We start from the raw sequence: 25,327 nt of genomic DNA, 5'->3' as shown, positions 1-25,327 counted from the left end.
TATGAATTAGTTCTATAAAATTGAGGGCGTACGTTGCCTGTTACTCAGATATGAAGTACCTAGTTTGGTGTATCCAAAGTTATGATATAACTAGTACAGTCTGATGTGTAAATAATGGTATACTTATCCCCCATATATATATTTGCATGCTGTTTTTTGTGTTGACGTCCGGAATACTACACTGTTGACTTAGCTTCTTGTTCCAGCTTTCCGTAAAAAAACAATGGTGTTTCCATGATATTACATGTAACATTGCTCTTATCAAACAAATAATGAAGGTTAAGAAAACATTCGTTTATAAGTAATGAAAGCATTTGAATACTGGTACGATTAAAGTTAGAATAATGCGTCTTGGCACGTCTTCTTACAAAGTTATTTGTATCTGCTGAAAAATGCGTCAAAACATCTGACTCAGTTTGTCTAGTACAAAACGTGTTAATAACATAAAGCATGTTGTCATTCTGGGTGTATGTATGTAATAGTTACCACTGGACATCAGACATCGTTATTATCGTCATCCTCATCATTCTTTATATAAACTAGAACACACCCGTGATATCGCGAGTCTGTGAATGAATTAAAATATATAACTATGCGCAAGCCTTATTTTAGTATTAGTATTGTCATCTGATAAAGTCATGCCGATTATAAGATACACAGTTTTCTCTGCTTTCAAATCTTTCTGTTTGAACCCGTCGAACTGGAACTTATCAATTATTGGTAATATTAATTATTTGTAAAACTATATAACTATGCGCAAGCCTTATTTTAGTATTAGTATTGTCATCTGATATAAAAGTCATGTCGATTATAAGATACACAGTTTTATCTGCTTTCAAATCTTTCTGTTTGAACCTGTCGGACTGGAACTTATCAATTATTGGTAATATTAATTATTTGGAAAACAAAAGGTCCTGGAATGGAGTATTTTTTATTCAACAGCATTGTAATATATATTAGTTATGAATAAAGTTGAATTCTTTGATTCGCTGTTTTATGTCATGCATGCCCACAAAGAAATTGAAAACTGTACCTATACGCCTTATTTTTAGTCCAGATTTGTTATCTTAGAAAGTCTTACTGATTAAAATACTACATTAGGTAACAATTTGACAACTTAGTAGTGTCAACCCTGTGATTATTACCCGTGTATATAGCATATTAATCCTGAATACACCGTTTGGTGGTGCGCCTGTCAGATGCGGAACGTACAGATAAGGTAATAGGTAACAGGTGAATATACTATTGGTATCGGTATCGGACTCGACCCGGAACTTCTTAATTATTGGCTATATTAATTACGTGGAAAACAAAAGGGCCTGGAGTGGCGTAATTTTTAATCTACACCTTTGTATTATATTGGTTAAATATAAGGTTGAATTCCTTGATTCATCGTTTTTACGTGATGACGGCTGACAAATTGGACCTCGTAATTTTAGTATTATAGATAATGACGCGAGTATTTTATGGTAAAAAGGGACATAAAAAGTGGTTGAAACTTTGCTCCATCATGGATACAATGTATCAATCTAAATAAATATAATTTCGTTATCCTCTTATAAAATGTAAGCACTATCATGCTTCTGGAATGATTTATCCGGGTTATTGTTTCACATGTAAATTATAAAATAATAAATGGCGAATTAATTAAAAAATATATATAAACTGTGAAAGTACCAAAGCATTTACTTCAAAGTTGCTTAAACCCGCGGGGATTTCAAGAGAGCTTTTTACACAAGACAAAGTCAATGAAGACATTCCATTACGAACCTATATCTACTGGATTTATTGTTATTTTGTTCAAGTCCTGAATATGCACGTAATTTTAGCCACAACATGTTCAGCAAACTTAAAAATCGTCTTTTTTTTTTATCTGAAAACTGTCATAGGGTGAAACTTGCACATTTATTTCTTATCTAAGATCGGTATTTAATTGCCTAGATTAATTTGCTTTGGCCTAGCGTGTTTAAAAGTATTTGTAGATTTATTGTTTTCGTGACCTTTAGCAGACTGTCTGATTGACCGTTAACTTAAATTTAATGTATGATGCAGCTGTGTTTGAACTGTAATCATTTCTAATTAGAAGCCGTACAATTTATGTTCCTGTTTCTTTATATTCTGTTCCAATACTTCCGATACTATTCTTTCTATTTTTTGTTCATTATTCTCTATTCTGTAAACCCCCATACACAGCCTCAGGTATATACGAATGTCATATATGTGGCCTGGTCTAGTAATGTCAGCAGTGTGATCTGCACATATATCATTTTGTAGAAAAAGATGAACGGGTGGCGTTATACATTATTTTGATGTAAGATATGATACATCTTTTCTATAAAATCGATAGATTGACAGATTGGTGGTTGTAGAACGTGCAGTGTCAAATAGTTCATGCATGCATGCACGGAACGAAAAGCTATTTTAAAACAATACATACCATGGGGAATACCTGTAATAAAGGGTAGACCAGGATGAAGTTCGGTAAACTTTTTATACGGGTTTTACATTTTTTCGATTTTGGCGGATGAAGACAATTCTATTTCCAAGTCACCATTAAGTGTCCATAAAATCGGCAGCACCCATACATATATATATATATCTACTTTCCAATCTTTTAAAACAAATAAAAGAAAGGATAAGGCAAAATGATACACATTATCAAACGCCTATTTTATCGGTAATAATACTTTAGGGTCTTGTTGGAGTTGACAGAATATCAAATCACGCGACTGGGAAACGCAGAATAAAGGACAAAACATATAGCATATACACAAATATATATGTATAAAGAATAGAAAATAAAAGGATAATCAAATAGAGAATAATGAGCAAAATTATAAAGAATAGAAAAAATATTTTAAAAATTAAAAGAATACAAAATCGATGGACCATCCATCCAGACCATTATAAAAAAAATTGTAGTTGTCCATTTTTTAACATATTATTTTGTTTGAAAGATATAAAATGACCATACATTAATAACCTCTATGAAATGACACAGATTCAAATAATTTACAACCTTCGATTTGTTTAATTTATGTTAGCAAACAAGTGCCGCATATCTATCAAAAGTTGTAAAATAATTATTACTAATTACAACAAACGCGGCTTAAAAGCCTGATCAATTTTATGTAATGCACGCGTACGTTGATTGTAGCCCCCCTAGTGTTACCACATGCCGAGAAGTCTTCAAATGGAAACACAAGATAATTAATGACAAGACATAGGACACTTAAACTGGACCCCTGTTGTGTTTACTTATCGTTACACTGACGGTGCGAAGCTATAGATGGAACGGCGGACCAGTTTATATGACACTGATCTGTAATTTTGAATAAAATGATCACTTGGTATTTCTCTCTATGTACGTGCAACGAAGATGACAGACAGTGGACATCAAAAGGAGAAAAGACAAGTTAAACATAGACGGGATAGTTTTCCAGTTTCGTTTATGAAACATTCATCACAGTTCAAGAAATTGGAGGTTAGTTTTGCTCAGTTTACTAGAGGTGGGGTGAGGGGTGGGGTCAAGGATACTGGGGTCCCCTCATGGATACCCGACATATATGCTCAATGCATACTAGACGTTTAATAAGTCTCTGCTTATGCCCCTTTTCAAATCCTCGATCAATCCGCATCTGCGAATCAATTTGCATATTTTTTACGATAGCACTGCATAAGAATAATATCGATCACTCCAGAATAAACAAGTACAATTTGGAATAAAACATTTATGGAACTCAAAAACTGATTATGATAACGATAATCATATCATCAAAGAAAGAGGTGTATCATGAAGCAAAGCTCAATGCTGTAACTAAATTTGACTTTACTACTCTGACAATTTGTTATATCACAAAGATAAATTTATATACTACAAGTGTGGACACAGATCAATGTGGATAGTATGTTTGGGTTTTTGACAGTGTTTTGTATGATTAAAGAAGTTCTTTGTTATCCCCATTGGTTTCTATATTATTAACTATGTTGCATGATGTGAAAACCAACCTGAGCATTAGCAGAGTTGTTTATTTTATATTCAGTTTTTTTATGTTCAAGACGGGCATAAAAGAGCTCGAGACACTAATTGCATCAGTTACCAAATGATTATGTCAGATAGAGTATGTTCCACATTCTTGATTTTGGATACATTTTGAAGCTAGTAGAAGAGGAACACATAACAAGTTAATTTTTTCATGATGTGATTTTTTTTATATTGGAGATGGTATCTGAAAACATGCGAACATAAGTTTGAACGTAAAGTTATTAGACAAATATTATTTATTATCTTAAGTTTAATTATTATGATATCAATAATGTTTCTAATTGGTAATCTCAGTATTATTTCCTACTGGTGAAAGTTGAAGTAATCTTCAAACATTTAAAAAATTAACCAGATGCTCCGCAGGGCGTAGCTTTATACGACCGCAGAGGTTGAACCCTGAACAGTTGGGGCAAGTATGGACACAACATTCAAGCTGGATTCAGCTCTAAATTTGGATTGTGATTAAATACATGTAGTTGACACAGCATAGGTTTCTGACACAGAAGGAATGTGTTCTAATGAACTTAACATTTTTGTTTTCTCTTAAAGCAATTCACTATGCTGTTGAATATTAATCCTCTCAAAAAAATGTTTGAAGAAATTTTCTTTTTATTTATGAAATTTCAAATGAGAAAATTGAACCCAATTTTTTTAATCACATCCCCCTTTCCCTTATTCCAAAACTAATCTCAATTAAAATTTCTAATGGAGTTTGCAACAATAACTACTCATTTAAATACATCATAAAATATTAAGATGTAAAAAAACTGCTTGTTATCACTGAATGGTAAAGATTATTTTAATTTATCAGTTGGTAGTAAAAAGTGAATATACATTGTATATTGTATATATAACAAAGATTTAAGTTGATTCTGGACAAAGAAAGATAACTCCAAATAAAAAAAAATCTTACAATTAGATATTTCTTGCTTACTATTTTGGACAAAGAAAGATAACTCTAATTAAAAACAAAATTGCTATTTCACAATATTTTGCAATAAGATATTTCTTGTTATTGCGACATTCTGTGCAATTGAAAAGACTTGCTATTGCACAAAACTTAATATAATAATTTTAGATCCTGATTTGGACCAACTTGAAAACTGGGCCCATAATCAAAAATCTAAGTACATGTTTGGATTCAGCATATCAAAGAACCCCAAGATTTCAATTTTTGTTAAAATCAAACTAAGTTTAATTTTGGACCTTTTGGACTTTAATGTAGACCAATTTGAAAACAAGACCAAAAATGAGGAATCTACATACACAGTTAGATTTGGCATATCAAAGAACCCCATTTATTCAATTTTTGACCCCGATTTGGACCAACTTGAAAACTGGGCCGATAATCAAGAATCTAAGTACATTTTTAGATTCAGCATATCAAAGAACCCAAACGATTAATTTTTTGTCAAAATCAAACGAAGTTTAATTTTGGACCCTTTGGACCTTAATGTAGACCAATTTGAAAAAGGGACAAAAGTTTAAAATCTATATACACAGTTAGATTCGGCATATCAAAGAACCCCAATTATTCAATTTTGATGAAATCAAACAAAGTTTAATTTTGGACCCTTTGGGCCCCTTTTTCCTAAACTGTTGGGACCAAAACTCCCAAAAGCATAACCAACCTTCCTTTGATGGTCATAAACCTTGTGTTAAAATTTCATAGATTTCTATTTACTTATACTAAAGTTATGGTGAGAAAACCAAGAAAAATGCTTATTTGGGTCCCTTTTTGGCCCCTAATTCCTAAACTGTTGTGACCTAAACTCCCAAAATCAATACCAACCTTCCTTTTGTGGTCATAAACATTGTGTTTAAATTTCATTATTTTCTATTTACTTAAACTAAAGTTATTGTGCGAAAACCAAGAATAATGCTTATTTGGGCCCTTTTGTGGCCCCTAATTCCTACACTGTTGAAACCAAAACTCCCAAAATCAATCCCAACCTTTCTTTTGTGGTCATAAACCTTGTGTCAAAATTTCATAGATTTCTATTAACTTAAACTAAAGTTATAGTGCGAAAACCAAGAAAATGCTTATTTGGGCCCTTTTTGGCCCCTAATTCCTAAAATGTTGGGACCAAAACTCCCAAAATCAATACCAACCTTCCTTTTGTGGTCATAAACCTTGTGATAAAATTTTATAGATTTATATTCACTTTCACTAAAGTTAGAGTGCGAAAACTAAAAGTATTCGGACGACGACGACGCAGACGACGACGCCAACGTGATAGCAATATACGACGAAATTTTTTTCAAAATTTGCGGTCGTATAAAAAGTTAACTTTCTTTACGCTTAGTCTTAGAACAGCTGTTACATGTAGGGCATACTAGCTATAAAATTGTTGCATAGAAAGATGGAAAATGTACCTATTATTTTAGCAAAAAGTAAAAGATAACCAGGGGCGGGACCAGTCATTTTTAAAAGAGGGTTCTAAACATTTGTTCCAATTTAAAACCAATGATCGTAAAAAAAAGGGTGTTCAAAGCACAGAACCCTAACTGGATCCGCCACTGAATCCAAAGGATATTTATACTCATAAGTCTATGAAAAAATAACACATCATTGCGAAAAACGAATAAACGAGCAAGTCATTAGAGATTATTTAATGTAAAAAAACTAGTTTTGAACATTTTCATAAGTACCTAAAGAACTGTACTCGCACTCTTATGCAATCTATTTGGCACACAGAATAATTGACAAAAAGCCTGCATCTTCATGGATAACATGACCATTTCAGTCAAAATATAATACGCTGTTCTTTATAGGTCACCAGCACTACTATCAAAAGTTTTTTTTTTTTTTAAAGAAACACAAAAGTTTAGAAGGCAGACAAAATGGCAGAAGTTACTACAACCACAGAGAACATTAGTGAAGGATACATTTTGAGGAAAATCTTTAGAGGTAAAAAAAAAAAAAAAAGAAGTATCTTAGAATGCTGAAATTAAGATTCATGATTGTTGTTTTTTAAAAAGTGTTCTTTCTTATCTCATTGCTAAAGGTTTTGAAAGTGCTAATTTAAATATAATTCATACATGTATTTTGACAATTGTAGTTCGGTCGGAATTGTTAGTGAATTAAAATTCATTATTTTAAGAATGCGTGCAATGTATCGGTTACTCTATGAAAAGGAATATATTATGAATTTTAGAGCGAGGGCCTGATATGTGATGTTCAGTTGTACAATCATTTGCACATTTTATTTATACGGCGATCAGATCCGGCTGCTCCTTCAGCCCTTGTACATCTCTCTGAAACATTTGCTTACTTTACAAGTTACAGTTCGTTTTTGATAAGGTTAATGTAAGATGTTGCAAGACTTTTACCATCTTGAGTTATGACCATTTATAACCATAAAAAATGCTGGATGTTTCTGTTCTCTAACTTAAGTTTGCCTCAACCGAATGTTAAAATTACAAAACTGTCTTAACTACTTGAATCCTGTGCATGTATCTGAATGTGGAAGTTGACACGTGCACATTTACGAGCAGGATCATTTGTAGCCCATAGACACTTTTTTTTTGTATGAACTGCATCTTTTTATTTGATCTTTCAGATAGCTTTGGTTGAACGGAAAAATGGAAACATGTATTTGGGAATATTACATTTACAAAGATGATTCGGTTCGAAAAGTTAAGAAGAGTTTGAAGATGAATAATTCCAACTACAGATCTGCAAGTCACTAAAGATCAGATTACTAAACGATTAGTACCAGATGCATTATAACGAAGCTTCAAGTTGTCTCTCAGTTTGTCTGTAATAAATAAGACCGTTGGAATTTTCTTTTAAATTATTTTAATTTTGTATCATGTAATACTTTTAAGATTATTTTTATATAGAACAAAAGTCATATTGAATGTAGAATAAATTTATTCTGTGTCTCAGCCTCACCATACAGATAACTTTACTTCAAATAAATGTATTTTATATTTTATTATAATCCGAAATCGCATTGAAACTAGAATTAATTTATTCTGTCACAGCCTCACCATACAGATTACTTTACTTCAAAATAAATTTATTTTATATTTTATAATAATCCGAAATCGCATTCAAATAGAATTAATTTATTCTGTGTCACAGCCTCACCATACAGATAACTTTACTTCAAAATAAATTTATTTTATATTTTATTACAATCCAAAATCGCATTGAATGTAGAATAAATGTATTGTGTGTCTCAGCCTGACCATACAGATTATTGGACTTTGAAAATAAATTTATTTTAAATATTGTGATAATCATAAATGACATTGAATGTAGAATAAATTTATTCTATGATTTTCTCGAACTTCTAATAGATATTATGGCTCTATATAATAAATTTATTTTATAAATGATCATATACAGAAAGCACCATGCATTTAGAATAAATTTATTCTATGTTGAATCCTTTACAGAGAGTTGACTAAAAATGGACAGCTAAGTGTAGATTTCAGTATAAATTTATTTTGAAATGTAACAAATAAATACTAATATAACAGAATTGTCTTTGTTTTTCATGATTTTTTCTCTAATACATGGGTTATAGAATAAATTTATTACGTTCTGGTCCGAATTTGGCCTCTAATTGCACTTGTCAGAATTAAGAGTGAAAAAAGAGGAAAATTGGTTTTTTCCTTTTTTATTCTGCTCTCAGTTTTTTATAGACAATATCTCTTTTTCATCTGTTTTACGCATATGTATATTCCATCTGAAGAATATGTTTGCGTCATCTATTGTTTTCATATAATCAACAATTGCATGTGTTTCGAAATAAATTTACAACGCTGAATGAAAACACAAGCTTTAAGTTTAAGGCCATGTGAATATATGATTGAAAACTGAATAAAATGAAGTGTGATAAATTGAATAGAAACATATGAATGCATATAGCAACTAAAAGTATATTTAGAGTAGTCAAATAGCTAATGGACTCTATGTGACTACAATTTTAACACTTTTGTTGTCCCCCTCCCCACATAAAGCTGTTTTAGGGATTTATAGGTGCCCTGTTGCAAGGTCAACATTGGGTTCAACTTTATTTTTTTGTAGCGGTCAAAAATTCCTTCTCCATCCCGGTCGACAAAACTATTAGATTTACTTTAAAACTCGTACATAATATACATGGAATATTTGCCACTGGACGTTAATCAAACAACATTCAATCTATTTATGTCGTATGACAATAGAGACAATCTCTTTATATAAAATAACAAACATCACTTTGGCCATTTTTAGTGCAAATGTTTATCTTTATAGCAGCCTGTGACTTGGAAAAAATGAAATAAAAGTACATTATGTCAAGACTTGAATATTTAGATAGGTTCTGTAAATACAATAACAGATTTGAAATACCAACGACGCAATTGAAACCATAATGCAATTCATTACACTAACTAAATCAGATCGCAAGGGACCAAATCTGATTTCTAAAGATATAATTTGTTTTGGGAAATTTTCCTTTCGAGTTGCAGACACCTTTGGGGATACTTCTCAACGAATACAAGCCAGCGCTCTAACGTAAGCGTTTGGGAACCATTCATAAATTGGCGACAACGCATTAAAAATCTATTACACTATGTTTTTTCAACACCTATTTGGCTGGCTTTTTCATACTTTCGTGATGAAAACTGAAATTAACCAGAAATCAAGATGGATCCTTTTTTGAATTATAAGTGTAAAGTATTTATAATTTACTTTTTCTTTAAATTAACCTTATAAGGGTACACAAATAAAAAAATATTTATTTTAAATGATCAACAAATGTTATGTATGAACTAACTGAAAAAGAACAATAGATAAGGTTTGCTAAAAAGATATAAAAAAAATCCGAAGGGAAACGGGAAAAAAGGAAAAGAAGGCATCGACTTTGCAGCTACAAATTTTGACAACCGAGTTTTAACTTTACTTTTACATGCCACCTTTTTGGCGCTACTACTAAGTTCTTTTATACGAATGTCGATTTTCACAAAATTAAGAAGAAGTTATACATTTTGTATCTGTGTCCCTGGCATATCGATGTTTTCTTTCTTTAAATATACTGACTCCAATGAAAACGCAACACTTTGTTCTTCAAAAATAAAATTTATATTAGAAATGATAATCTTTCAAAATAATTTTTTCTTGAAAATTAGCAATTTTAACAATAGATCGATATTAACCAAAATGTTTCATTGTCATCTTTCGGGCGCAATAGGTTAACGAAACATCCAATGTCGAATCATCAACTCACAGTTCTGACAAAAAATGTTACAACCCCGTGTTGCAGCGCAATCCCGACATCGCCGTGGAATTGGTCATCCCGGACGTTTAATGTGATCCCGAGGAATGTTATTTCACTTGTCCCGCAAAGCAAACTCAAGCTGACTTTATGATGTTGGTGGTGGTATTCATCGTCTAAACAATGTCAAATCTGATGTAAAATTTGCTCGATCGGACCAAAATCCGGCGAAAAGCATGAATTTGGCCGAGGCGGGTGCCAAATGTCCATGTACATATAACCACCACTGACGGTTTTTGGTACATAATGAATAATTTAAATTGCTCATAAGGTTCTACTGTGACCACCATTGAACTCTCGTGACCTTTGGACAGCCATCAGAGTCAATTTCGGATATGTTAAAGACCAAATGTATCGATTTTGCTGAGCGTTTCATGCTTTTTGTACCCCGGGATGTGGCTTATTATTAAATGATCCATTTTGGTTGAATTTGTGGATGATTTTGGGTTATTGTAGAGGCTACAACTTCAGTCTTCTCGTAATTTTATGCTATAAAAGGCTTCATTGGATCATGCCCAAAACTGCATGTTGCTAGTTATGAGAACGTCCTGGCATTTACTCAGATGTTTATTGCAATTTCTTAACAATAAGGGCGGGAAAATTCACGACGTTAGCCAATCTTTAAATTACAAAATCGTGAAAATGGTGCGTATGGTGAAAAGCGGTGAACTCGGTTTATGTCCGTTCAAAATAACCCTTGCTTCGCATTTGTTCCAAAATTCACTCTACCGTAAAGTTGTCGACAATTGTCTTAAAAGTCATTTTCAACCAACTATACAAAGTTCTAATATAAATAAAATAAAAATTATAAGGGTTTTTTGGAAAACAAAAGTGTTGCGTTTTCATTGGCACTCAGTATATACTTCTATCGACATAAGTGTCGGCTGACGAGATTAACTTGAATTTATATTATACTTTTTATTGTAAGAAACCAATGATTATTTACACCTAAAAAAATAATCTTAAGAAAGCACACAATTTTTTTTTTCATTTCAGAGTTAATAATATATATGGATTCATTAGTTCGTGCGATACTTACTTTTGTGGGTTTAATTGGAGAGATAAACTACGCATTGTATTGCTGGACAATAGAGATTCACGGAAGTATCTTATGACATGTTGTTTGGGTTTTCTTCTTAATCATCGGAATATTGTTTCAAAATTACTAATAAAAACTAATCAACACACAGTAGGTATTTTTCATCAAGAAAAGTTAATATAAAGCAGCTCCTGTAAATGTGTCCGTGCCTTGTTTTGATTACAGGTCTTCTATGTCATTTCTTAAAATAGCAAGAAACTAAGATGCATAAATAAACAGAGGGATTTGGACTGTATATAGGTCTTTTTGGTTCAGGTTATTAGGTTCTATTCTCATTGGCACTTACCCCGTGTCTTGGGAACGTGATTTATGCGACAGTGTAAATGTATCAACGGAAACTATAACGGAGTCAAGTTGGATGATCAGACATAGCTTATTAGTACAGATACATAAATTGTAAAGGCTGTTAACGAATTATATTCTAAACCATAGAAAAAAGAAAATAGACATTTAAAAAAAAAGAAAATTTTCCGATTTAAATTTAGTCAATGAAAAATCCATAATTTCAGATTTACTTAGATATATGATGAACATGTTAATAATTCTTTAAAATATTGGATAGAATTTCTTTTGTATTTCATGTAAAATATACACGATACTGTTCAACACATAATCTTCATTACAGAATAAGTATACAACTAACAATTTGACAGAGCATGAGAAAGACAAATTCCATTTACTTATGTAAATTTATTTCCGTTCTTTTGTCACAATGTCAGGTTCTAAGAATAAAAGCAACAAAATGTAGAGCCAATTAATAGACTTGATGGAAGCGTTTGTACAGACGTATGTCGATCAAAAGGGAGAAAAAATAACCAGATTTGCATATATTTTGTCTCAATAGGTAAATAATAATTCTTCATTAAAGGAACTGATTTGTAGAGCATCTACATTCTCGTATAAATTAGCAATTGCAAATGCAAATGTAAAGAACAGAAAATACAAGATTTCAATGATGTATAATTGAACAAAAGATTTTTCTCAATTCTAATACGGATTTAAACTCTGAATTCATGCGTCTTAAAAAACTTCTATCATGATAATTTGTTATCAAACATGAAATCTTCTCAAAGACTTTTCTGTACTTGGTGCGATTAAAGGCAAAACATAGTTTTATTACTTCTCTGTTGTTTAATACCTTCATTTGTTTGTCTTTTCTCGTTGGGATATTGTCTCATTGTTGTCTATCCGTTATGTCTTTTTGCCTGTACATTTACATTATTTACATACGTTAAATATTTAATGTCTCAGACTGTTTCGCTGGTATAAATATGAGCTGAATTTACATAAATCTTATAATATGTTACTGACACATATGGCATTTTAAACAGAGTTTTTTCCTTCTTTTCATATTGCTATTTATGTCTTTAAGTTAAAAATTGCAACTTTCAGTTCATGTTTAATGATAAAGTATCTAAACCAAATTGTGTGCATTGTTTTCTCGGGGTTTTTTTAAATGTCAAAACATGTACGTGCCCGACAAGCCTATATTTCTGAAGCCTTATATGTGCATGTTTCTACTTGAGTTTAACCTAACGTATTTTTTTTCGAGGTGGGGATTAAAGGTTGTTAAAGGACATCAAATACAAAATAATTTCTTATTCGATAAATCCAGATTTTTTAAAAGTTGCTAGCCTAAACTAACTAACGGATATGAGAACACGAGCTCATTAGTATATATCTGTAAAACAAAGGGATGAATGTTTGTTTGGCATATATACAATGTACTTGTTCGTTGTCGAAATAGTGGCCTCTAGATATCGATTTCGGTTACTTGTAATATAAGGCTCTGCCAAATTGACGCTGTACACATCTCCAATTGTCAAAGTAGCGTATTAAGTTGATATATGTTACGATTGAACATTGCGACTGCTTGAAATAACAAAAAAAATATCGTGTTTTGCCCATTTTTCACCACAATCAGAACAAAATCACAAGGTTAATAGCTTAATCTGATATTCGTCCGAAGAATCAGTAATGAACATTTTACTTGAAACTAACCATTACACACCCACATACATGTACAAATATAGAAAGAGTTCTACAGTCAGAAGTTATTACCATTTTCTGTCGAATCTAAGCATTATAATTTAGGCTATTATATGTCAATAACATTAACGTTACAAATTTTACTGGTACAGTACCAGATTCACATTTCAACAATTAATGCGTATTTGGGAATGATCGAGCCCAACTTTTTCAAAAATCCAAAACCTAATAAAAAATACGAGATAAAGGCAAAAACAATGTACATTAATGGTATAGATAAATCCGAAGAAATCGCTCACCGTTTTAAACAAACCTATGATTAGGTTTTTGGAGTAATTAGTCATTTCGTTTTTGTGTCTTTCATGATGTTGCTTGTCCTACTGTGGTCATTTGTTTGGAATGCATTTATATCATTTATGTACCAAATACCGGCCACAAAAAGAACTCATATTCTAAGTAGTTAAATACCCTGGTCATGAGAATTATCAAGTTCGGTGCTTGATATTACTATGCTACAAATTACCTGTATGGTATCTAAAATAATATAACCTATACTTTATGTTTTAGCAATTAACTTTTTAACTATAAAATCAAAATAATCGAAATATTATGAATTATTATAGTCGTAAAACATTGCTTTGTTTCATTTATCCCACCAGTCTTATTAATTGCTTAATTCAGGGACATAAGAAATAATTTTGAAATAACACCAAAAGATGTATGGTCAAGCGTAGTTCCAGCTGCTATATGGTTTAAAACAAATTTAAAGTGTTTTGTAAAACATTTTACAACGTTGGATTTTAACCTTTTAGCACCGTGCGCCAAAACAAAATGTAGATGCATCCTGCGAAAGCACAGCATGTGAAATCTTTAAGTTAATAAGTCGTCACCAGATTAAATTACTAGTAGATATAAGTTAATTATTAGTATTTAGCGGAATGACTGAATTAGGGCAGAATACTGTCGTTTTTATTTGAAAACAAATTCTGACTAACATTCAGGACATGTGGTTAAAAGTGTCAATCAGTGCCAAATTAAACTCGTTTTATCTACAACAATTACTTATTACTTAAATATTATCTTAATATATGGAAAGAGTGCGAGAACAGATGGGAAACATTTTGTCATGAAATAATACTAAAAGTGCAAGTGCTGTAATATTTTAATGCTTTTATGTCAAATGGTTCAGAAACTTAATTGTATGTAATCTTCAGGCTCAATTTTGTGAAACAGTCGGTTAAAAATGCCATCTACAGCATTGACTTGAATAATTTTTACTTGTTACTTCTCCAGAAGCAACTTTTGAAGAAAAAAACTGTAATCAAATTTTATATCACAACAGATAACTGTTTTACAGTTACTGTAGAAATCACGGTTTGAACGTTCTGAAATCAGTACAATTTATTATAGAACTTGAATGATTATGAACACGTTTTATTTCAATATACTTGTCCTCCCGGTCTTAATCTATAAAATGTATCTGTCCTTCCCGTCTCAAAAAAGAAAAACAAATATTTTATTAGTTTACGACATACAGCAGACCACAAGATTAGATTATTTTTTTTTTTTTTGAATAGCAGGATAGCTTTTATTTATATTTTTACTGAAGACTTAAGAACTAATTTGGCCTTATTCTAATATCATTTTGCTCATGCTAATCATTTATAAATTTATTGCATAAGAAGTTCCTACATATCGTCTGCGCAAAATAAAGAACTTGACATACTAATATGCAAGTTTACGGAAACAATACCGTCCTTAATGCATGATACATTAATTAAATTATTTATAAATAGTAACTGCGATTTGCAAATCCTAAAATCCATTCAATTATTTCAAGCATGTACAAAGCTAAGTTCTATTGGAATAAGCGTCTTATTGAAATTTGTTAGACTATCGCGTTGATGAATAATTTAACGGTATCAAATTTGGATTAACTAAATTGAATTTAAAACAATAAATCACTGAAGATGTTGATTACAGCGTAATACGGATTAGCTGTCCCTCATTTATTATACAACACATATTTAAGTCACAATTAAAAATAGAACACAATCGGTAAATTAACATATCAGACGAAATTTCTGGTATCTAAAGATACAAGACCGTAAACATTTCGCTACTGAGTTGAGACACGAACACATTGTATCGTTCTAGTGTAGGATCCAGAAGAGGAGGGGTCCGGGTGTTGGACAATCAATGTATTTCAATGGGGACACATGGTTGAAACCCCCTTTTATCCTGGGTTGGGACCCTCCTTTTTAAAATGGCTGGATCCGCCCGTGTTCAACCGATTTGTGATGATAATTCTTTTTTTATCCTCGATACCCTAATAGAGAGGTTTATATTTCAGACACGCGCACACACCTTTAAATGGAGTTTGTATAGCGTGGACATGCACAAGTGTAACTGATTTGAGATATATAGATGACAAACGATTGGCAAAGGGTATGTTAATGAAGTAAGAAAATGGAAGTTGACAATTGAAAAATTGAAATCATCACATTTGTCATATATTCTTGACTAGTGTTGTCATCTGTCAAAATATGAAGCTGACCTGCTAGTTTCTTAATCGCAGGTTACCTATATGAGATGCAAGCAGTCACTAAAATGTGGGCTATTGTTTGGAACGACATTCAGTCTTCTTCCGTCTTGAGAGAGTTTTGCATACATTCTGCTTTCAGTGAACACAAAAACCAATCAGTCAGTACAGGTGCACAATTAATACCCATTTAGATATCGACATTCTGTTGACATATCAGCCCTAAAAAAAGACGCTGTTGACGAGAACATGTGAAATCACCGTTACGTCATGATATGACAGCAATTCTGCGGAATTGTATAAGACGAGGTCATAACAAATTGATATTCATCTGTATTGAAGTTGAACAAACTACTTTCACATGTATCAAGGCAAATTGGTGCCACAGAAAACATAATACTGTCGATTATAGTGGAAACTTTGCTGAAAGGCTTTGAACGGAGACTACTACTATAAAAAAAAACTAAACATACCGGATACTCAATTATCGATAACAATGAATGAAATGAATGGCACCGAGATGTTCAGCGAACACTAATTTCCTTTAATCAACATATGAAAAAGAGGTGTCCATCAGACAGTATATTCCACTATTAAATCAAGTTGATATAAGATGGCTCATTTAATAGTTATCAAAGGTACCAGGATTATAATTTAGTACGCCAGACGAACGTTTCGTCTAGATAAGTATCACCAGTGACGGTCATATAATATCAAAATATTTATATAGTTAAATAAGTACAAAGTTAAGAGCTTTGAGGAATCCAAAAATTCCCCAAAATTGTGCCAAATACTAAAAATTTGAACCATCGACTATAAACTTAACTTCCTAAAACTCACAAAGAAAAAAAACCCGACAGGCTTCCATAATTAACATCCTAATTAACAGCTTCGATAAAATAAGAACGTCTAGATTAAATAACCGAAATAATGTGCCTTTTTATAATGGTATCTGCAACCATGTACATGATCCCCATATAATGAAGAAAATGTTTCTCAGAAAAAATAAATCCGGGGAGAGGTTTCCATTATAGCAAGCCTTAACTTGAATGTGGTCAAGGCAGTCAACAGTGTAGAAAATCTGAGGATTTGAAATGTTTTTTTTATCAAACAGTAGCATGTATTACCACATTTAGAGGCTATAAGTAAGAACGATGCATCTTGATATTGTCGAAGCCACTTTTAAGCTTCTACGAAATGATGGTGATAACATTTTATTCGCCGGTTCTACATGTTCTAGTAGCTAAAAAGTATAATCCTAGACTTGTATCTTCGAGTTAACTTACAAAAATCAGCAAACTAAAGGCATTCTTTAGTTACGAACCCTTTTATGAACAAAAGTTACTTCAAAGATTACGATACATTAATTGACATCGTCAGCAGCAGATGAATGCATCTTATAGAACTAAACTTATTGTAACCATGAGTATTTTGTAACGAGCACATCTTACTCCCCGAAAAAATCGAATATATTTAAGACAAATTGAATAATAATAACAAACTTCGTTCTGTACTGAATGACACAATATATTGTTGATAGCCTGCCTACTACAAATATTTCCAATTTTGTTTATTCTTATGAAAATGTATATTGTTCCTAAAGCACGATTAATACATGAACCTGACTTGTCATGTTTATATTTTGCTGTCATTTACTCAAAAGCTGAATAATGAAGTATTCAAATGGGGTCTTATATGTAATGTCACGATCTAAGATCAAGGTCAAATACTATCAGACAATGCTCGAAGATGTATGATTGTAATAAATGACAATTTAAATAAAGCATGACAGTCTGAAAACCATTTCATTAGTATATTAGATTGTTCGTAAATTCAGAAAAAATTAATAATTTTGCAATCACTAATAAATAGAACTCAATAATACTGCGTAGTTTGAATTTTTTAATATAAATGCAAGACAATCCTTGTTTCTTCAAAGAAATATAAATTTGATCTGTTTGGAATTACATTTGTTATTATGTACTCAAGTATTTTGCTTTTGAAGTATGAATCTTCTTTCAGTGGGCAATTTTCCGTAATGGCTATTAATAAAGACATTGAATTTAAAATATCAAGACGTCCTACATTGTTTATGCTATAAGCTATATATACAATGTGCCATTTTTATCTGGTGTTTCATGAGAAAAAGTATTGATTATTTAATATGAGCTTAACGGTCAGTGGAAAATATGTCAGGCAAATTCAAAATGAGGTTAATTCATTACTAGATTTAAAAGGTAATTTCTGCAACATTGGTTTACTGAGATGAAGGACTAGACATTCAAATTTTCAACGAAAACAAGATATTTTAGTTAGGGAAAGACATTGCTATACTCCGGTTTTCGTGAATCTTTACTTCAAAGGACATCAAAAATATTTGGAATCAATATGAATGAATATATGTTTGAAAGAAAAACAACATTTTAATATCTTAACTTTAATTATAATCTTGCGTTCTAAGTAATAATGCCAATGATTAATGTAAAACAAAATCCAATTATCACTCAAAATTTGTCAACAAAATTGTGACAACATCTATCAATAGTGCACTCTTCGTCCTACTATAGACATTGCAGAAGGTGTCCATATATTGCCATATAGTGCTGTCAATCTCAAAGAACACACACGTGCATCTAACATTCATTGAATTATAGTAAAAGTATGATGAAATTTTGAAAAATTACCTTCCTGTGAAATAAATTCAAGAACAATGGGCCTTACCTATTCGATCCTGTTTGCTATGTTAGCTGTTGCAATGTAGTTTACATACATCAGGAACATATAAAAATTCCCATTATGATATTTTGATGGTTTTCTTACATCATTTGTTTCAATAAAGCAACTTTCTTAGCATATTTATTGGAAAAATCTGTTACTTCAATTTCTGCAAATTAAACCGTAATGACATCAATTTGAGATAAAAGGCAGCAATAATTAGATTAAACGCTAATTGCTATTAAATTATCGTAAATAGCATTTATTTCCATGCGTTTGATTGTAAGTTTAGAATTAGAGAACTTCACGTAATTTTCAGATATGTTTTGTTCGAAATGATGAAATACCACATGTATTTGTGATAAGATTTTGTAACTTGTGTTTCGAGGGGGAAACTAAACTCAATTGATCGATCTTATCATACTGATAATCAAAAATAGCATGCATGCATATGTTACACACTTTAAAAGATACCAGAGGGACAGTCAAACTCATAAATCGAAAATAAACTGACAACGACATGGTTAAGAATGAAAAAGACAAACAAACAAACAATAGTACACATAACACAACATAGAAAACTAAAAAATAAGCAACACGAACCCCACCAAAAACTATGGGTGATCTCAGATGCTCCGGAGGGTTAAGCAGATCCTGCTCCACATGTGGCACCCGTCGTGTTGCGTATGTGATAACTTAATTGTCGTGCAATGTTCTATCGCAGCAGATAATACATGAAAATGTCATACTTTGTAACAAGTTTAGGTAATAAACAACACACTTTATGGCAAAATGCAGAAGTTGAGTTGTTTCAACTACATTACATTTTACCTCACCAAATGACTTAAATTTATAGTAAGTTGCTTTTTGAGTCTAAGTGAAGAAGATGTTTATTACAAAAACAAATAACGGTTGTTAAACTAATGATCAACTTTTCTACAAATTTCACATGCCAAATTATGATTGCAAAATGACACTGGTGAGAACTTTATTAGTGCACTTTGATATTCAAATTTATCTATTACAAAAATACCTAGTCTGTTTAGTTTCAATAAAATCAACAACATGTAAAAGCATATTTTTTGTCTATTTTCTTTCAATTAACCCTATAATAGTTTTACTAAATGCCACGGTATTAAGTAGTTCTGGATGATTTATAACTTCTTTTTTATTTGAAACAACTATTATTTCGCAATCCAACTTTCAATAAATAGTCGACTAATGTAAGCTCAAACCTTTTTTTTTCAAATTATACTTTGAGTTGTGTTGATCACATGTGAAGGCGGTAGGAAAACATAATGAATAAGAACTGTCACTTTCATGCAATGTTTAGAGAATTTATATGTATTCAGTTACTTTTCGTGTTCGTTTAGTTACTTTACATGTAATTTTTTAAGAATAAAGTAGCTTTTAACTTGGTGCTGCTAATTATCTTGCTATTATAAAAGCATTGAAACATGTACGCATTTAATTTGATGCAGTCACTTGATCAGCAATTCATTGAAAAGTGATTAACGTTAACCTTTTTTCAGTGCCATTTCAGGCAATTCAGTATATATTGTTTAAAACACGTGTATGAGGATCATTTTTTTTATTGACTGTACAGTTCTGGTGAAGAATAAAATTATAACTGAAAAAATGAACTCCAAGGTATATAAAAAGGGGAACAAAATAAACGTTATATATCAACCAATGGAGCGTGTGACAAGTAACTGTCATTTTCCTGACTTGGAACAGGTGTTTTCCAAAGAAAATAGTGGATTTAAACCTGGTTTATAGCTAGATTTACCCCACTTTTATGACATACATTCATAGTTTCATTATATTGCCAAAATAAAGAAATACAAACATAAATTTTCTTATATTTCAGAACTTTGAGATATAAATTACTTCCTCATCAAAACATATGAACAAGTAGCATGTCCAGGTAATCTAAAGTAAAGTATCAGGTCATCCGCGCTATATCTTACATGAAACAAAATATACTCATACAGTAGTTAACGGATGTTTAAAACTTATAACTTTTTTTCTGTAGATTGTTCTTTTTTTATGTTTTTTTTTCTTTTTTCCATAATATTGTCGGTCTTCATTAAGCCGATCATTAAATAATCTTCTCTTCTTTTTTTGGTAATGTCTAAAATTAAGTATTAATTGATTATAAAATATGTTTTTTAATATATATTATTGATTGGTTTAAATAAACTCATCATATATACCAGGATTGAAATTTAGTACTTGCGCATGACGCGCGTTTCGTCTACAAAAGACTCATCAGTGACGCTCAAATCAAAATATGTTAGAAGGCCAAATAAATACGAAGTTGAAGAGCATTGAGAACCAAAAATTCATAAAAGTTTCGCCTCTGAATTAGAAAAGTCTAGAAAATTTTTAAAGTACACGTTCTTGTTTTAAAAATCACAAGCTTTATCAGATATTATCTGTTTAAAAAATATTGAAGCGAGCAAATTATAGTGTTCAGTAAATTTAACTATAATTATCATTACTACATATTACGTGCTTGCTAGAAGGAACTGTTATCGCGATGATTTAAGGTCTGTTGCTGAAATATGTTAATTGATATTTGATTTTAAGAACAGTTGATAGTAAAATCATTGCCAAAACAATCAAAATATCTTTAATATGTCATGTAGATGTCAAAATTTATTTTCATTTAATGATACATGAAATTCAGATATGCATAAGGAGACATGGATCATTAAGAAATTTCGTGTCTGACGGCTGTAAAATGCATTGCAAATTTAATAAAGTTGTTCTACTATCGAAAATGCAAAACACATATTATCTTCCGACAGGTATACGGAAGGTCATGATATTTCAAAGGGCTGATGGTCACTGTGACCTTAGAGAGAATAAGTTCAAAATAGGAAATTTGCCTTAATGTGTACACTTTGATCAATAAGAATGTTTGTATTTAGTTCCTTTATTGTTTTGTGTATGTACCAGCGTGAAATACACATCCAAAGAATATGAATCATGCATGCCTCCTCAACACTGAAATTGTGCAATATTATAAATCTCCTGTTGATTTTATAAATTGTAATTAGCATATTCAATTAAAACGTGCAATTGACAGGAACGGAAAACCCCGTATTGAAAGGTTGTTATAAAGCACCAATAACATTTAAGTTAATAATGAGTCGTTGCTGTAGCTGATATTTTAAGGACAGTGCTTCATGTTCAAAATTTCCCCAGCAATATAATGAAGAACAATTTATATTTTTGATTTTAAGCTTTGGGTATTTCTGATGAAGGTACTAAACGTACTAGGAAAGTGTATCGGATGAACGACATTTATCAAATGGTATTTTCCTTACATGGTCACTTCGCATTGCTTACAATGACGAATTGCTTGACCTGTTTGATGTGTCTATCTCAACTCAATAGAGACGTATTTAAGCAGTCTTAGATCTAAGGACTACACAAATTGAATGATCACAATTTGCATTTAAAGTTACTAAATCGAACATGAAAATTCAACCAACACCTAGCATGCAATTATGTACGAAATACATGAACAGTGTCTAAACCGAGCTGGACGGTAACTACTAGTAACTCCTTCAGTATCATAGGATAGTGATTGAAAAGAAAATACAATGTGACTGAATGAATATATCGTCTTAAAGATTAGCATTACAAGTGACCACACCGAGTTGAACGCTATTCAATTCTTAACGATTGCATGACAAGTGACAGAATTTAAATTTAGCTTATAAGTTAAATCATGTAACAAGACTCATGTTATTGTTATTGCTCCGTGACCACAACTAAATATAACCTCATCAATTATATTTGAAATTGGTAGATAACACGAGTAACGTTATCTTCAGTAATAATATAACAAGAGATCAAGATACGCTTAGCAGAAATAAAAACAATGCTTATATCAGACAGATTACACCCTACGTACACAAAGATCACAACGAACAAACAAGGAAAGCTGGTATTTGTAGACACTAGCGGACATATGCACTAGACATGACATTTTTTTTATGCCAGTTTTAAAGATGGTACAATATTCCAACATTGATAACACAATTTTGACCAGTAAATCCTAACAAAAAGAATTTCAGAAGCGACCACCGATACCATTATTAGACCAAACACACCATTGGCCTAATTGAACGAAAATTAAAGTCAGAAGAAAGTTTGGTGACCATGTGTAATACCCCTCCTTTGTTTCGAAAAATATGCGTCATACTAGACGTTGCAGTCGCACAATAGTACCAACTACTAATCAAGACCAGATTTAGACTTAATTTCATGTTTAGACATTTTAGATTGCATTGTCATCTTAGTGACCATTTAAGTCTTATTTGCTAGTGAGTGCATACATATACTGTGGATTAATTATTATTCGTTGCCTACCAATTTTCGTTGGATTTGTAGGTATAACTGAACGACGAATTCAAAATTTAAAGTTATCACAATTATTGCAAAGGGTTTGTAAGCAGAGATAGGTAAAACCAAGTAATCAAATATCCACGAAAATACAAGTTTTCATCAATCCACGAATTTTGATACCTACGAAAATAAATGAATCCACAGTAACCCATGGCCATTATTTTGACAACAGCTGCATATATTCGAGAAAGTATACATCTATGTAGAGTACGCACAACCCTATATATTAGTAAATAGGCTATTTAATTATTACTCCGTACGAAAAGGTTCATCATGTCTTGAAAGGCTTAGTTGCGTTAATTATTTCCCTTGGTAGTCATGCTGATGCGATCGAAACGACCTATTATTTCAGTTAAAATAAACATCACATATATGATTATATTACGCATTGTGTGTCTCTCTTTGCAAGTTTCTTTCTAAAAATATAAGCTGTCTGCCGTTTACTTATTTACTTTATTATTGTTTTTTTTAAATTGAAATGTCTTCGCAAGCTGACATGTATGTCTGAGGCTTATTATTTCGTATTATATCATACATGACATGTGCAATAGTTCCCTGGAAATCGTTAAAAAGTACAATGGAACCAATATATCTGTCAGTTTGTGCCTGTGATAACAGTCTCGTTCATTAATGATTTAAAAACTCAATACAAAGATTTTTCTGATAATAAAATGAAATATATACTATATCCCACCACTAGTCATCAAGTGAAATGTTTACGCTCCTTTATTATAAAGTCTATAAAACTGAGGACAGGGAGCACTTGAGGTCATTTGTTGTTTTTAATGTTTTGGTTTATTTTTATTTTCATGTAAATTTTAATGTCATCATTATATTGTTGTTATTACATTTAATTGTCATAGCTTTTGCCCTCCTATGGGTATAATTTGTGCTTTAATAACGTTTGATTTAACGGCACTGTGCAAATTTTGTCTAATTGCTTGAGAACAAAACTTTAATAAAGGTGTCAAAGGTGAGGATCCCAAGTAGAATGGACACATACTATATTGCCTAAGTTAAATCAAACCACTACTCAAATTCACGTTACCCCTGACAAATCCCTGTTTCAAAATCTAAATTCTAAAGGATTGGGGTTAATTTTATTAATCGTACATCAAAAATTAAAACATTGTAACGCCTTTGGTTGCATATGTTTTGTCAAGGATGTTTTACATGTCAAATATCAAGACATTTTGATATATGCTTTCAAAAATAATGACTCATCTGTTTCTTTGAAATAATATATATAATAACTATAGTGTATCGAACAAATATGTTTCAATACTTACTCCTTGGTTCTAATTGAAATGCAAGCCTAGCTCGGATGGTTTAGCGAAAAAAATGTCTGAATTTGAACAATCATTTTATCATTGGTCTTGTTGTGTTTTCAATATTGAATATTGTATATGACGATGTAATCAACTTGTAACCGATTGACCATTAGTTAATGATGATAAGTCTCATAGCGAGGCTCGTCAGATTATCAACCAGCTACAATGTAGAAGTGACAATAATTGTTCTGCATCATATAATTACTATACAAAACTGATTGTTTTTTTATAGAAAGACCATCTTCGCTGATCTAGTCTAAGTTTATTAAACTTAAAATTTGCATATTTAACAGGCATCTCAAGGAGAAAGCAAGACAAACTAATATGAAATTGAAAAAAAAGCGTCATGAGGTCGGCCACAATTTTACTAAAATTACATGATAGTCAGGTATTTTTATGTTTTACATATTATTTTCGTTTTATTATTTGCTTTTATTTCGTCATTTGACAGAAATACTTATTTGGGAATTAAAACAAACTTAAAAGATACTAATATGACGTTCAAACGCATAAGCCGAATAAAAAAACCCAGATAACTTCAAGTCGAAAAAATAAAAATAAAAATGATCATAAGACACAGAATAATCTACAAACAACACAAAATACAAAAGACTAAATAAAACGAAACCAACCAAACAAAATCCTGTTTTAAATGTTGTACCCATTATTTTGCTTGTGGAAGTATAAAATGTAGTTGTCATATTCGAGGTCAACAGGACTGGATTGTTGTTATGACAATTAGTTTCTACATACAAAATTAAATGCGACCAATGTTCAAAAAGTAAAAAGTTCTTCAATCTGCATCCTATTTTAATATTTTTTGGTTTGGCCGCTGTTCAACTCACCATTTGTTCTTTGCTGTACCAAGTCAGGAATTTGGCAGTTCGTTTCTATATATGTTGCATTGTCGTTTGT

General features: G+C 31.4%; 1 protein-coding gene across 1 annotated transcript in view; it reads right to left on the bottom strand.

Moving 5' to 3' along the window:
• LOC139488886 (tachykinin-like peptides receptor 99D) overlaps window positions 1-25,327 on the bottom strand; it is a 68,238-nt gene that overhangs the window by 27,192 nt on the left and 15,719 nt on the right. The gene's annotated exons all lie outside the window — the stretch shown is intronic.

The sequence above is a fragment of the Mytilus edulis genome, chromosome 9, assembly GCF_963676685.1.
Source record: "Mytilus edulis chromosome 9, xbMytEdul2.2, whole genome shotgun sequence".
NCBI classification, from domain to species: Eukaryota; Metazoa; Mollusca; class Bivalvia; order Mytilida; family Mytilidae; genus Mytilus; species Mytilus edulis.
Note: the sequence above shows the minus strand (reverse complement) of the source record. Positions and strands in the feature narration are given on the sequence as shown.